Source organism: Physeter macrocephalus, chromosome 4, assembly GCF_002837175.3.
Source record: "Physeter macrocephalus isolate SW-GA chromosome 4, ASM283717v5, whole genome shotgun sequence".
Taxonomy (NCBI): domain Eukaryota; kingdom Metazoa; phylum Chordata; class Mammalia; order Artiodactyla; family Physeteridae; genus Physeter; species Physeter macrocephalus.
The window spans coordinates 102385266-102401528 of NC_041217.1; the positions used below are offsets into that span (position 1 = coordinate 102385266).

Sequence of the window (16263 nt, forward strand, 5' to 3'; positions counted from 1 at the left end):
CGGACCGGGGCACGAACCCGCGTCCCCTGCATCGGCAGGCGGACGCGCAACCACTGTGCCACCAGGGAAGCTCCTGAGAATAAATTTATGAGAGAATGTGAATAGTGGAGAAGGGAAACTGGAGGTCCATGTACAGACTTTACCAGACTTTAAACCACTAACCTGTTCTTCAGCCCCATACTTCTTCCCCACTGACTATATCCCTCGAGACTCTCAAGGGCTGAGCCTTTCTGGGGCTCTGTGAGCGAGGCATCTCAGCCCGTTGACCATATTCCCTTGTGCAGGCCTGTAGGTTTAGCTTCCCATCCTCTACTCAGTTACTTATTCCTCATTTACTTATGGCATCTATGAAACAAGAAAAATAGATGCCATATCTCTTACCTACCTGAGATTGTTAAAGACAGCTTCTTTAAGCTTTCTTTTTCCTTGCATAGCTTGTTTCCTCCAAGTTACTTTTTTTCTGTTTGGTATAGTCTCAGCAGTAGAGGCCCTCTTCAGAGGTCTGGTAGTCCTCCTTGGTTGTTTGCTTGTGACTGAGGGACCAAATACATCAGGTAGCAGTATTTTTAAAAAATTTAAGGGCTTCCCTGGTGGCGCAGTGGTTGCGAGTCCGCCTGCCGATGCAGGGGACACAGGTTCGTGCCCCGGTCCGGGAAGATCCCACATGCCGCGGAGCGGCTGGGCCCGTGATCCATGGCCGCTGAGCCTGTGTGTCCGGAGCCTGTGCTCCGCAGCGGGAGAGGCCACAACAGTGAGAGGCCCGCGTACCACAAAAAAAAAAAAAAAAAAAAAAAAAAAAAAAAAAATTAAGTGTGATTGCACACAGTAAAATATATAGATTTTAAGTGTATAGTTTGATGATTTTTCTGTGTGTACACCTGTGTAATGAACACAAGGTACAGAGCATAGTGAAACCCCTAGAAAATTCCTTCATATCCCTTCTATCTTCCCCACTCCTTGCCCAGAGGCAACCACTATTCTGATTTCTGTCTGCATAGATTAGCACCAGTATTTTCTAAAGTTGCCCAGGTGATTCCAGTGTGTGGTCAGGATTGAAATCATTGGTTTGGGTGGGCTGTTTGAGTCTCTCTCCAGTGTCTGTCTTTCCATTTGGCCTAGTCAGATTTCCCAGAGAGTATCCCAGTTTTCTGCTTGGAGGCCAGAGGTCTAGTTGCCAGTGGTCTGGGAACTCAGGAAAAGAGGGCTGGGTAATGAACCATAGAGCATTTAATATGAAGGGACATATAATTTGCCTCTTTTTGTTAGGATACCTTCATCTTCCACCATGTGTGATTTACCCTTTTTAGAGAATAAATCTCTAACCTGATGCCTCATTGAGGTTGGGTCACTCAGCAACTCGGGAGAGGCATGGGCTCCAGGTTTCTAACTGTTCAAACAGCTTTCACCTGATCCTTTCTTTTAGTCTCCCTTCCCTCTCTGTGTTCTGGCAGTTCCTGAACCCTTTGAAGATTCTGTAGCATGAAGTGGGTTTGTTCTTAGTTGTCAGCACTGCTGTCTTATAATTTGTCTTTGACCAAATCAGTTATCACTCATCCATCTTTCCAGCTTCCAAAATTTTGTTGCTGTTGTTTCTTCCATTCTCTCAATCCTTATGGTTTGTGTCCTAAAAACAGAACAAAACAACAGCAACATTTTCTTTATCTTGTTTTAGTAGGGTTTTGGGAGGGAGCAAAATTAGATGTGTGGGTTCAGTCTGCAGTCTTAACGTGGAAGTCCCTCATCTGCTTTCCATTCATCATACAAAAATGTGCTGCCATCTGCCCACCACTGTTTCTCCTCCCTGTGGGGTTGTAGCTTTTAAAATTTGTTTACCGTTATCTACATAGAATGTTAGGAGGGAGAGCACTTAAATATTGGATCAAACTGTAATTTCTCTAGAAATTTCTAAATTCTTTTGAGAAGTTTACATTGTCCCAGAATCTTATAATCTCAGGATTGGAAATGATTTTAAAGATAAGCCAGCTTAGTGAGCTATTTGATACTTTCTGTAGTGGGAAACTCGCTATAAAGAGAGAAATGACTGGAGAAACAGAGTGGGCTATGGATCTCTGCAATGGGTCTGGAAATCAATATGTGCGTTAAACATTTAATATTGAATGAACAAATAATAGATCTTGCATATTTGTAACATACAGAAATTATCAAAAAGTCGTGGTGGTTTTGTTATTTTAATCAATAATTCTTAAATCCAGCTACTGTCATGGGGGGAGGTAATACTCAGAATTTTTTGTTTTTTTGTTTTTTGTTTTTAGCTGAGTTCTCTGAATACTTATTACAATGGGTCATCAGCAGTAATAGGGGTATGGGAGAGAGATAGGAGATGCATTTACCCCTCAGGTAGATCTTGGGGGTCTGCCAGCCTGTGGGGGTTTCCTTCAGGCCCGCCTTCCACCAGATGTGCTTCAGGTCTCTCTTGAACTTGATTTGCTGCCGTTTCAGGCGTCCTTCCTTGACTTTCCGCAGTAGGTACTGGGTCCTCTTGACCAGCTTGTGGTACTTGAGATGATTCATCTTGTGCCGGCAGATCTTGAGCGTGTTTTTGCACTGCATCTGGGGTGCATCCCAGACCTCCTTACCCCACTGCTCAACCCCTTCCCCCACCTGGCTGGGCAGACACTCAGAGTTGGGCTGGAGACAACAGTCCCTGGGACCCCAGCGTCCAGTCTGGGCAGGAGGTAGCCAGTTCTCCAGGTCAGCCAGCTCTCCAGGAGGCTGATGGATACCTTCCTGAAGAGCAGCATCTCCTCAAGCTCCAGATGGACCCGCCTGCCAGGGAGGGAGGCAACGCCACTTGGGCCTGTTGGTTGCGTGCTGTAGCGAGGCCTGCAGGCATGCCTGACCAGCACCCCTGCGACAGGCTAGGACCCACTGCAGCCTACCCGGGAACAGCCCTGAGCAGCTGGGAAGTGAGGCGCACCAGGAACAAGGTCTGTGTGTGGAGGCGGCCCCAGGTGCTCAGCGGAGCCTCCCTGAGCCTCAGCTTCACCCCGAGGTGCCCACTGCGTAGGTGGTGTGGACTCTCGAGTCCCAGGTCCCCAGCCCAGCCGGCAGCAGCTGCCTCTGCTGTCCCTGGAGCCCGCGACCTCACGCTGACTCTACCCAGACACCGCTGGGAGACTGACCATTCTGCTGCCCAGTATTTTTTGTTTTGAGAAAAAGATTATATTCCAGAAAAAATTGAAAAGTATTGCTAAAGTTGTAGAAATCTTATAGTTAACGTAAACTGGTAAATTAATTAGAACCACCCATTAAAGCCTCTCTGTTAAGCTCCTCTGATAACTTTGTTATGCTTTGCACTCCCTTTTTTCTTTAAAACACTAAGTATGTTTCCAAATGCTCTTTGAGATAAGAGTTTTTTATCATAAAGTTCATGATGAAATGAAAATATTATTCTAAACATAATTTGTTTTCTCTTAGGCTAAATTTATAAAATTTTATGTGTTTACCTTTAAATTGTGTCCATCCTTTTCTGTGTTACAGTATCCTTTTACATTTGAAATTTATGCTAGATAGTGAGTGGGTTTTTTGTTTATTTTCTGTAATGACCTTATTTAGCAAAACAAAAAGCTGTCAGCCCTTTGTTGCTCTTCAGATTAATTTTGGACAGTTATATAAAATATAAAAGTCTGCTTATCACTGCACACAATTTTATATGTTTGCATACAAAATTCAAGCTGTCAATCAAAGATAACATTGGCAGTTATTACTATCTGTTTTGGCAGTATGATAGTCCTTCCTCATTGGAAACATGTAGGTTATTAATGTGTGTTTTGTGGCTAGAAGCTGTTGACTGTGGCCTCATATGTTTGCTCAGAAAGGGTCATCCAATTTCTCATAATTCTAAGTTGCCTGGTGTGTTTATTTGTTGCCATTTCCAGATGTTTATTACTGTCTCTGTACTTCATGAGAGCATTCCCTGCCTGTGCTGTTGGCAGTTTATTGTTTAAGTGGCCAGACAATGTGGGTTTAGTGCTTGTTAATTGTTCTTTGTACTAATCCAACGGCTCACAATTGTACTTTGAAAAATGTTCCCTAAAGCTGGTTACACTGGCTATTATCTGGGTCTTCATTGTTGGTTTTGCTATTCAGTGTCTTTTGGGTTCATGATTAGGGCTCTCTCCTTAAGGAACTGCTAGCTCCTGTGTTCTTGGAAGGAACCTTGATAGAGATAGGAGCAGAATGGTTTTATTATGGATCATTGCTCTTTTTGTTTTTCATAAGAAAGTGTAAGCACTGACAGGGAAGTGAAGATGGAGATTTTGTCTTACCTTTGAATTGGTATTCAAATGATTAGTTGCTGTATTTGGCCTGATACAGATCTTTTGCTATGTTAAAAATGAATCCAGGGCTTCCCTGGTGGCACAGTGCTTGAGAGTCCGCCTGCCGATGCAGGAGACACAGGTTTGTGCCCCTGTCCGGGAAGATCCCACATGCTGCGGAGCGGCTAGGCCAGTGAGCCATGGCCGCTGAGCCTGCGCGTCCGGAGCCTGTTCTCCATAACAGGAGAGACCACAACAGTCAGAGGCCCGCATACCGCAAAAAAAAAAAAAAAAAAAAAGAATCCAGCATTCTCATAAATTATGCTAGTAAGTTTGTTAGAACAATGTTAACAGATACTGGATAGGAACTTCCCTGGTGGTCCAGAGGTTAAGACTCCACGCTCCCAGTGCAGGGGCCTGGGTTTGATCCCTGGTCAGGAAACTAGATCCCACATGCCACAACTAAAGATCCCACACATGGCAATGAAGATCCTGCGTGCTGCAGCTAAGACCCGGCGCAACCAAATAAATAAATAAATACATACATACATACATATATAAATATTAGAAAAAAAAGATACTGGATAAAAGTTTCACTTGAATGAACCACATTGTATAATATGATATTTGAATGAGATACATAAGAGAAAGAAGAAAAATTTAATATCTTCAAGTATACCAGAATCAGGATAGTTTAGAAGACTGAGCCAGAATTTGCTGGTGAGAAGGTAGACCTTGAAGTAAATTGAGAATGAATCTTAGGGAATGAGCTCATGAAAAGTGTAATGCCTTTAAACATTTAATTTAAATACATGTAAGAGAGGAGCACAAAGTTAAAGACTCAACTTGGCTGCTTTTTTGAAAATGTGGAGAAGCTTCTTTTCTGCTGCTGGATGAACGGTTATAAATGTTGTTAAGCATTTAACACACGAGATCAGAAAACTGAGTCAGTAAATGATCTAGAAATTTAATGAAGTTATGAACATTGTCAGTAAGTCAGTAAGAACCACCAAAGGTAATACATATATAGCATCTCCTATGTGTCAAGCATAATGATCGGTACTGGGAAGATGACGGTGATCAATACTACATAGACAAAAATCTTGGCTTTCACAAAATTTATAAACCAGGGGAACACACAGTTGGTATAGTCTTGTTTCTTTACTTTTTTTTTTTTTTGGCCATGCTGTGCAGCTTATGGGATCTAAGTTCCCTGACCAGGGATTGAACCTGGCCCCGGCAGTGAAAGCACTGAGTACTAACCACTGGACCACCAGGGAATTCCCCGTATAGTCTTGTTTCTGAGTGAGGTGATAATTAAAAAAAAAAAAAAGGTAATTAAGTGATTAATTTGTCTTAAATCTTGAGAGTTTTTTTTGTTTAAATTGAAGTATAATTGATTTTCAATTTGTCAGTTTCAGGTGTACAGCAAGGTGATTCAGTTATACTGAATCTATTCTTTTTCACATTCTTTTTCTTTATAGGTTATGACAAGATATTGAATATAGTCCCCTGTGCTCTACAGTAGGTCTTTATTGTTTATCTGTTTTATATATAGTAGTGTGTATCTATTAATCCCAAACTCCTATTTATCACTCCCTCCCCCCCCACCCCTTTCCCCTTTGGTAACCATAAATTTGTTTTCTATGTCTGTGAGTCTGTTGCTGTTTTGTAAATAAGTTCATATGTATCATTTTTTGATTCCACATGTAATTGATATTATATGATATTTGTCTTTCCTTGTCTGATTTTACTTCACTTATTATGATAACCTCTAGTTCCATCCATGTTGCTGCAAATTATTTTATTCTTTTTTATGGCTAATATTCCTTTGTTTGTGTGTATACCACATCTTTATCCATCCATTTGTTGTTGGACATTTAGTTTGCTTCCATATCTTGGTTATTGTAAATAGTACTGCTGTGAACATTGGGGTGCATGTATCTTTTCAATTTAGAGTTTTCGTCTTGTCTGAATATATGCCCAGAAGTGGGATTGCTGGATCGTATGGTAATTCTTTTTTTTAAATTAAATTTTTATTTATTCATTTGGTTGTGCCGGGTCTTAGTTGCAGCTCACTGGCTCCTTAGTTGTGGTTACCAGCTCCTTAGCTGTGGCATGCAAACTCTTATTTGTGGCATGTATATGGGATTTAGTTCCCTGACCAGGGATGGAACCCGGGCCCTCTGCATAGGGAGTGTGGAGTCTTAACCACTGTGCCACCACGGAAGTCCCTCATATGATAATTCTATTTCAGTTTTTTAAGGAACCTCCATACTGTTCTCCATAGTGTCTGTACCAATTTACATTCCCACCAACAGTATAGGAGTGTTCTCTTTTCTCCACACCCTCTCCAGCATTTGTTATTTGTAGACTTTTTGGTGATGGTTATTCTGACAGGTGTGAGGCTTTTTAAATAATTAGTATGGAAAAATGCTGAGTGAAGTAAAAGTTTTAAATTTTAATATTTGCCTTAAAAAATTCTGAGGTAAAGTTTACGTATAGTGAAATGAACTTAACTCTACAATTGAATGAGTTTTGTTGAATGTGTACTCCTGTGTTAATCTCTCCCTCCCCAGTAATCCCACGTGGTTCCTTTAGTCAGTTCCTGTTCTGATATCTTTTACCACAGATTCGTTTTTCATGTTCTTGAACTTCACCTAATAGATTAGTAGAATAAGTGTGTATTCTTTTCTGGCTGGCTTCTTTTGTTCAACATAATGTTTTGAAATTCATCCATGTTAATGCTCCTTTCAGTAGTTCTGTTTAACTGGTGTGTAGTAATACATTGTATAACAATAACACAGTTTGTTTATCTATTCTCCCAATAGGCTATTATGAAAGCTGTTATGAACACATAGCTATTAGTCTTCTTATAGACATACATTTTCGTTTCTCTTGGATAAATAACTAGTGGTGGACTTACTGGTTCATAGAGCAGATGAACATAGTTTAACTTTAGAAGACATTGCCAAACAGTTTTCCCAAGGGAATATATCATGTTACATTGCAACCAGCAGTCTGTGAAAGGTCTGCTTGAGTGACAAATCAGAATTGAGTTTCAGAAAGACTGTGCTGGTACAGTGGGGTATGAGATTTGAGATAGGGAACACACACAGTTAAGTAATACAATTGAAAATTGATGTATTCTTGTTCTAAGGAATTGATAGGGAGGGAGAGACTCTTAACAGATTCTGGAGCCTGTGGTATGTGGGGTGAGGATAAGGCAGGGGTCAGGTGATCCCCATGCATCTGCCATAGGCTGTTGGATATTGGTGTGCCAGTCATTAACAGAATACAGTGGAGGAGGAGATTTTAGAGGGAAGAGGGAGAAGTAAATCTGTTTTGTTTGTAAGTAGTAATTGGGGTAAAAGGAAGTAGATTAAATAACTGTATAGTGAGAAGAAGGCCCAGGATGGAATTGGAATTTTGGGGACCATTGACATGTAAGAAATGAGCTGATGACGAGAAGTCTGCAAAGGAGCAGGAGTGAGTAGCTACCACTGAAGGGAAACCAGGGAAGTGATTTAACAAACTGAAAGAATAGAACTTTGAAAAAGGAGGGAGGGGCTTGAATGTTGTTAATGTGAGTAAAAAGTAAGTGTAGCCTGTCTGGAGGTTAACTGTTTTTTATTATTTGACCCAATAGTTGCACTTTGTGGAATAACTTCTAAAGAAACAGACAAATGTGGAAAGGTATCACACACACACACAGAGTATTATATAGTTTTCTATTGCTGCTGTAACAAATTAGTACAGACTTAGTGGCTTAAAACAAAAATTTAGTCTCTTACAGTTGTGGAGGCCAGAAGTCTCAAATGTTTCACTGGGCTAAAGTCAAGGTATTGACCCAGCTGGTTCCTGGGGTAGAATCCATTTCCTTGCCTTTTCCAGCTGTTAGAGTTGCATTCCTTGTATTCCTTGCATTGCATTTCTTGATCCCTTCCTCCATCTTCAAAGTCAACTGCATAGCATCTTCCGATGAGCCCAACCCAGATAGTTCAGGATAATCTCCTCATCACAAAATCCTTCCCTAAATCACCTCTGCCAAGTCCCTTTTACAATTTAAGGTAACATTCACACGTTCTGTGTTTTATGATGTGCTCTTTAGGAGGCCATTAATTAGTCTACCACATAATACTAACAAGGAAGAAGATCAAAGTACATTAAATTAAATTCTCAAAAATGTATAGTATGATTTGATTTTTCTTGGCTTCACCAGGCGGGGCATGCGGGATCTTAATTCCCTGACCGGGGATTGAACCTGTGCCCCCTGCAGTGGAAGCATGGAGTCTTAACTGCTGGACCACCAGGGAAGTCCCCAAGTATGATCTAATTTTTGTGAACTTAAAGAAAATACATATATACCTGTATATTACCATATGTATAGAAATCTTAATATATACTGTACTGCTAACAGTGGCTGTCTTTGAGAGTGGGATTACAGAGTACTCAAACTTTTCCATTTTTTTCTGTGATATTTCAATTCTTAACATGTATTTGCTAATCAGAAAAATAAAAAATAAGTAAAAGGAAAAGTACTGTATGGGTCACATGTTACAGAGAGGTCTGTAAGTAAGATAAGAACTCTGAAACATTTACTGGATTTAGCACAAAGAGGCTGTTGGTGAGTGACCTTGGTAAGTGTGGTTTTAGTAAAATGGTATGGTAGAAGCCACATTGCAGTGAAAAAGTGGGAGATGAAGAAGGAAAGAATGAAAGCTAAATATCTGTCCAGTTGCTTAGCTATGGGGGAGGGACGATACTGTGAGACAGGGAGTACTTAGTGGGATGTAAGATCCAGTGAGAGCGCTAAATATTGGCAGAGCAGCCTGTTTAAAAGTTGAGAGCAGAAACTGGGAAGAAGAGAGAGACCACCTGAGTTCCAGGATAATTCACAGAGCACGAGGCCTGTCTTCTGACTTTAGACAGAAGACCCACTTACCTGTGGCAGGTGAGACTAGAGAGGTGTGGATATGGGCAGTAGTTAAGTTTATAACATTTTCATTTTCTTTAATATTATCAGATTAAAAAAAAAACCAAAAAACTCTTGTAGTCCTAAATGCTTCTTTGACATTTTGTTGAAGTCCAAAGTTATTGCGTACCTGTGTTAATTTAGTCTTGCTAATGTACTCTCATTTTGTTGGTTTCTGATTATTCCTGTAGCCTCATAGTATATGAGTATATGAGGTTCAGGGAATGAGACCTTAGTTTTCTAGTGCAACGTTTTGGGGACTCTTCCCCCCCTGTTATTATTAACACTAATAATTGCATAAAAATCTGCTTATATGAGTTTATCAATTTTCTCTTGACTCCACAGTGTCACAACAGGAAAGCATTAGAGGTATCATTCACTCCAACCTTTTTTAAGTTCCTGACAAGGAAACAAGGTTTAAAAAATTTAAGTAACTTGTGAAGGCCCTATGCACCTTGTGAAAAGAACATGGTACTTTACCTTGCTGAGATGCTGAGGACCTTTCAAAAAATTATTATTTCATTGATACTATATTTCTGCCAGGATTTCCTGAGTTTTCATGTGTCTTTCTATCCAATTCCAATTAACATACATTTTCCACCTCTTAATTTCATCACTCTTCTTTCACCAGTATCAGTGTAATTAAATTAATTAAAATGACAATTTAAAATACATTTTTTAAGGCCTTGCCATGATCTGTGCATTATTTACCTATTTGGAGAATTATGTTGAAGATTCTTATTGACATTTTAGGATTTTTCAGAACTGTGGCAGTTCATTTTTATTTCACACTGGGTATGGGATGATGGTGCTTAACACACTTCTCGACACAGTGCTTGATATATTGTGTATATTAAATAAAAAATTCGTGTTAATATGTGATATATTTTAAGAGGTACTTGTTCTGAATTTGTGCTTTTTTTGGACTAGATTAAGACCTAAGGAAACGGGTATTTTAGTACTCTTGCTGCTGCCAGGAAAAAATTGTGTAGATATGCCTTTTTTTTTTTTTTAAACAATTTTGTCTTTGTAACAGTCGAAGGTTGAGGTCAGGGGACAGGCTTATGAGCTCCTTGTTCATGAACTTGAACACCTTGGCTATAGCAATTTTAGGTGCAGCTCAAATTATCAAATTTTTAAATTTATTTGTTTATTTACTTATTTTTGGCTGCATTGGGTCTTCGTTGCTGCACGGAGGCTTTCTTTAGTTGCGGCGAGCGGGGGCTACTCTTCGTTGCGGTGTGCGGGCTTCTCATTGCAGTGGCTTCTCTTGTTGTGGCGCACGGGCTATAGGCGCGCGGGCTTCAGTAGTTGTGGCACACGGGCTTAGTTGCTCTGCGGCATGTGGGATCTTCCTGGACCAGGGATCGAACTCGTGTCCCCTGCATTGGCAGGCAGATTCTTAACCACTGCGTCACCAGGGAAGTCCTTCATTTTCAAATATAATTTTCATCTCAATATTTTAGTTAATTGAATTGCTTAAGTAGATAATCAGATTGGTTTTGGGCAGGTCCTATCTGTCTGTCAAAATCCTTAGAGTCATGACATGTTCTGACGTTCTGTGTTTTTACTTTTGTGTTCTTTTGTTTTAGCTCACCTTCCTATCAATGATTTATACTTGTCAGGATGTTTTTGTTTTAGGGCTGAATGTTTAGTATCCTGGTGCCATCATTTATTAGCTAATGGATTCTTGGGCAAGTTGTTTAACCTCTATAAACTTCAATAAAATCTGTCTCAGGATTATTGTGAGGATTAAATAAGATAATGAATGTAAGTCTTGTCACAGTGCCTGGTACATAGTAAAACTTACAGTAGATGATGGTAGTAGCAGCAGCAATAGTATATCACTGTGTACAAAGTTTTCCTTTTCTTTCTTTTTTTTTAAAAATTAAAGTGTAGTTGATTTACAGTGTTGTGTTAGTTGCAAGTTTTCCTTTTCTGAAATTTTGCTCTAGAGGTAGGAAGGATCAGAGAGAGATGAATATATGCTATATGCCTACAGAAAATAAATTAACTTAGAGAAATTTGTTATATAGACATCTAAAGGAAGAAGACTTGTCAGCAGTGTTGCCCTTGTTTCCTGTTTTTTCCCCTTTCAGTGTAATTCCTGTTTGCTGTTTTTTCTATTCCTGTTGAAGCCAGTGCTCTGTATCTTTCTCTTCGTCCATCTGACAACTATTAACTTAAAAAGTGGAAGACATAATTTGCAATTCTTCTTTGAGGATATTTATCCACTGTGTTTTAAAATCTGCACTCCAGGGCTTCCCTGGTGGCGCAGTGGTTGCGCGTCCGCCTGCCGATGCAGGGGAACCGGGTTCGCGCCCCGGTCACATTGCTATTTATATAATAATGTTGTTTATTCCCATGTTTGCAGAGTTGGAATAATACTTCCTTATAACCTGCTTAAAAGATTGAAGATAGATATTACATTTGCCCCAAGCTTAAATCCTACTGGGACAACGTTGAGTATAAATAATTTTTTTTTTTTTTTTTTTTTTGCTTTCTACATGTTTATTCACTTGTATACCAAGATTTTTATGGGTTCAAAATTTCCAACACCTTGAAGAATGTTGAAGTAACGGTGTGTACAGATAATTATTTTTTATATTTATATTGGCATAGACCATTTTGAAATTTGATCATATATTTTAGATATACTTCTAAGTTTGATACGTTTGCTATTTATTTTGGAAGCAAATAAGAAAAGACTTCTCTGGACCCCTTTGGCATTACAAACACTTAGACAAATAGCCACTAAAAAAGTATGATGCTGTAAGTTGGTGAGTTCTGGGTTTGTAATCTTGTGTAATCAGTCAGAGTTGTAGTTTAAATAATGGTCCCAGAGATACAATTTCCTGTCACTCATCTACTGGCCAATTTCCCCATAAATTTATGGGTTTGTATAAAACTTACTGTGAAACTTGAGATGCTCCTAATAATCTGTTTCAGACTGAGTATAAACAGTTAAAAAAATATGATGTAGTTGGAAGAACTCAGATAGCTATAGAATTATCCATCTATTTTTTTTTAGCCAACTTTTGTTGTTGAGTTTCTAGAATACACTGGGTACTGTGCTAGGCATTATGGAGGGCAAAGTAATACCTTCTCTTTGGTCAGAACAAAAAGAAGATGCTGTTTCAGGCTATAACTCTGCTCCCTTCTCAGTATTGCTCCTAACCTGCAATCCTGACCTTAGTGATGATTTGTTAATATGTTACTTAAGCATTGTTGCTTTCTCCCTTTTATTTCCTCCTTGTATATTTTTCAGATTAGAACATATAAAGTCTGTCATGATGAAGGACTCTAAAACTTGGAAAAATCAGAAGTATAAATAATTTTAAAACCATAAAGTTGGGACTTCCCCGGTGGTCCAGTGGTTAAGACTCTGCGCTTCCACTACAGGGGGCACGGGTTCGATCCCTGGTGGGGGAACCAAGATTCCGCATGCCGCTCGGAAAACCCATGAATTTAATGTCTTATATTCTGTTCTATTGTGGTAATTGCTGTTGGCAGCTTCTGTTGCTGTTTTTCTTTATAGTCCTTTTCTGGCTTTCCAGCCAGAGCAAACTATTAAAAGTCTATTTGGCATTTGTATGCCAGTGTTCATAGCAGCATTATTCACAGTAGCCAAAAGTTGGCAACAACCCAAAATGTCCATCAGCAAATGAATGGATAAACATCAGATGAGTAGAGTTCTTCCTTCCTTCTTTTTTTTCCTTTCTATATTCCAGCCTTAAATATACCAAGTTTTTCATGGCTCAGAGTTTCTAGCACCTTGAAGAGTGTGAGAAGTATATGTATATAATGGAATCTTATTTAGCTATAAAAAGGAATGAAGTTCTGATACGTGCTGCAGTGTGGATGAACATTGAAAACATTATGCTGAATGAAATAAGCCATGACACAAAAGGACAAATATTATATGTATGATTCTACTTATAAATCTAGAATAGGTAAATTCATAAAAATCAGAAAGTAGTTTAGAGGTTACCTGAGGCTGTGGAGAAAGGAATGGATACATAGTTTCTGTTTGGGGTGATGAAAATGTTTTGGAAATAGACAGTGGTGATGGTTGTACATCACTGTGAATGTAATTAATTCCAACGAATGGTACATTTAAAAATTATTACAATGGCAGGTTTTTATGTTCTATATATTTTACCCCAATTAGGAAACAGGCTGTTTGGAACCTGCAAGAGGCTTGTGGCTAGTTCACAGTTTTACTTCTAAGTGAGGCTGAGGTCTTGCTCATTCATGCTTCCCTTGTTCATGCTCCATTGTTTTTGAAAAAAAAAAAAAAGACCAGCACTGATTGAATGGTGAGTTTATGGATGATACATTTTTCTTCATGATTTTTTTTCTTTCCTTTTTTCCATAAATATGGATCACTTATAAGGAAAATATCCATAAATAAGACTTATTTTAAGAACAAAATCAGGGGACTTCCCTGGTGGCACAGTGGTTAAGGATCCTCCTGCCAGTGCAGGGGACACGGGTTCGATCTGTGGTCTGGGAAGATCCCACATGCCGCGGAGCAACTAAGCCCGTCCGCCACAACCACTGAGCCTGCGCTCTAGAGCCCGTGAGCCACAACTACTGAAGCCTGCGCGCCTAAAGCCTGTGCTCTGCCACAAGAGAAGCCACTGCAAGGAGAAGCACATGCACCGCTATGAAGAGTAGCCCCTGCTTGGCACAACTAGGGAAAGCCGGCGCGCAGCAACGAAGACCCAATGCAGCCAAAAATAAATAAGTAAATAAATAAATAAAAACAAAATCAAGTCAGAAAATATCTTCTTTGGCTTACTATATAGTATTCTTTCTCTTATCCTTTATTTCTTCTTGATCATCTTTCACTTTTTTTTGGATGTATGTATCATTCCTTAATTTTACAGTTTTTAATATAACCAAATTGGAGATAATTGGAAAAAGAAGGGATTCTTCCCATCCCCAAATTCACTACTATAACACTGAGTTTCTTGGTTTTTAATTTTAATGTATTTTCTTCTATTCTCTTCTTGCTTATATCTTTGTTCTAATAAGAATTTATATATAATTTGAGTTCTTTTTTCATTTTTTGCTGCATTAGCCTTCTGCATGTGGTCTGCCTTATAATCTTCCTAACCATCTTTTTCTTTTTCTTTTTTTTTTTTTGCGGTAGGCGGGCCTCTCCCATTGCGGAGCACAGGCTCCGGACGCGCAGGCTCAGTGGCCATGGCTCACGGGCCCAGCCGCTCCGCGGCATGTGGGATCCTCCCTGTTTTGAACTTTATGTAATGGAATCATCCAGTATGTGTTTTTTTGTATCTAGTTTTTTATCAACATTATGTTTTTAAGATTTATCTATGATGCTGCATGTAGCTATAGTTCAATTATTTTTATTGCTGTGTAGTATTCCATTACATGAATTATCATAGTTTTTTTTTTTTTGTGTGTGTGTGTGGTATGCGGGCCTCCCTCTGCTGCGGCCTCTCCCATTGCGGAGCACAGGCTCCGGACGCGCAGGCTCAGTGGCCATGGCTCACGGGCCCAGCCGCTCCGCGGCATGTGGGATCCTCCCAGACCGGGGCACGAACCCATGTGCCCTGCATCAGCAGGCGGACTCAACCACTGCGCCACCAGGGAAGCCCTTCCTAACCATCTTTTTAAAACAAAGTTACAACTTCCAGTTTCTAGTCCAGCATGGAAGTTGCTGAACAACATGGAAGTTGCTGAACAACATGGAAGAAGCTGAACAAACTGAAAAATCAACAGTTCTTCTTAGATTCAGCAGGGAGGTGAGGTCACAGGACAAAGCACTGCCCTCTGAATTGGAAAGACAGATGGCAGATACAGAGAATTACAACTTAGTGGAGAGAAACCCTTGAGTTGAAACCGCTGTGGGAACCGGTGGTAGGGAAGGGAAACCTGAACTACTGATGAATTGCCGCAGGCTCAGTGTGGACAAGTCTGAGAGATAAAAACTCCAGGGGGAGAGATAAAAACTCCAGGGGGACCCAGTCATTGGATGCCCGCACACTTTTGTGAATTTTGCCTCCAGGAACTTGGCCACGTTCTCATGATGAATACCAGAGAAAAATCCCCTCTTGATTCCAGCTTTGGGAAGGAAAAGGAAGTATTTTGAAATACTCCAGAGTATTCTGTTCTTAACAAGGTCTGCCCTTAGGAGAAACTATTTAACCAGAGCCTCACCTGCTGGGGTTTGATCAGAGCCTAACTGACCTGAGGGAAATAAGCAATTCTGGCCTAGTATAGCCATTTTATGCCACAGGAGGGGAGTGGAGTGATGGGAGAGGCTGATGACTGAGAAGCACATGTAAAGTTCAGAGTTTAGAGATACAGGCTCACTGACAGACTAAGATCTAATCATAGGAGTATAAAATGCTTCCCTGCCCTCTACACCTTACTACCACATTATTAAAGGCCTATTTACAGTAGTTCCTTTACCCAGTACATCATAACTATCAAAAAAAAATTACAAGACATACTAAAAGACGAAAAACAGTTTGAAGAGAGAGTGCAAGCATCAGAGCCAGACGCAGATATGGTAGGGATGTTGGAATTCAGACAAAAGAAGAATTTAAAGCAATTATGATTAAGATGCTAAGGGCTCTAATGGTTAAAGTAAGTAGCTGACAAGAACAGATGGGCAATGTTAGCAGAGGATGGAAATTCTAAGAAAGAACCAAAAAGAAATGCTAGAGATCAAAAACATTGTAACAGAAATGAAGAATGCCTTTGGTTGGGCTTATTAGTAGACTGGATATGCCTCAGGAAGGAATCTCTGAGCTTAAGAATAGCTAGATAGAAACCACCAAAACTGAAAGTCAAAGAGGAAAAAAGACTGAAAAAAACAGAACAGAATATCCAAAAACTGTGGGACAACTACAAGAGGTGTAACACATGTGTAATGGGAATTCCAGAAGGAGAAGAAAGAAAAGAACAGAAGAAATAGTTGAAACAATAATGACTGAGAATTGCCCCAAATTAATGTCAGATACCAAATCATAG

General features: G+C 39.8%; 1 protein-coding gene and 1 pseudogene across 8 annotated transcripts in view; one reads left to right on the forward strand and one right to left on the reverse strand.

The window, feature by feature from the left end:
- Positions 1-4091, reverse strand: part of LOC102987976 (aurora kinase A-interacting protein-like) — an 8883-nt pseudogene extending 4792 nt beyond the window's left edge.
- EVI5 (ecotropic viral integration site 5) overlaps positions 1-16263 on the forward strand; it is a 224315-nt gene that overhangs the window by 4818 nt on the left and 203234 nt on the right. The gene's annotated exons all lie outside the window — the stretch shown is intronic.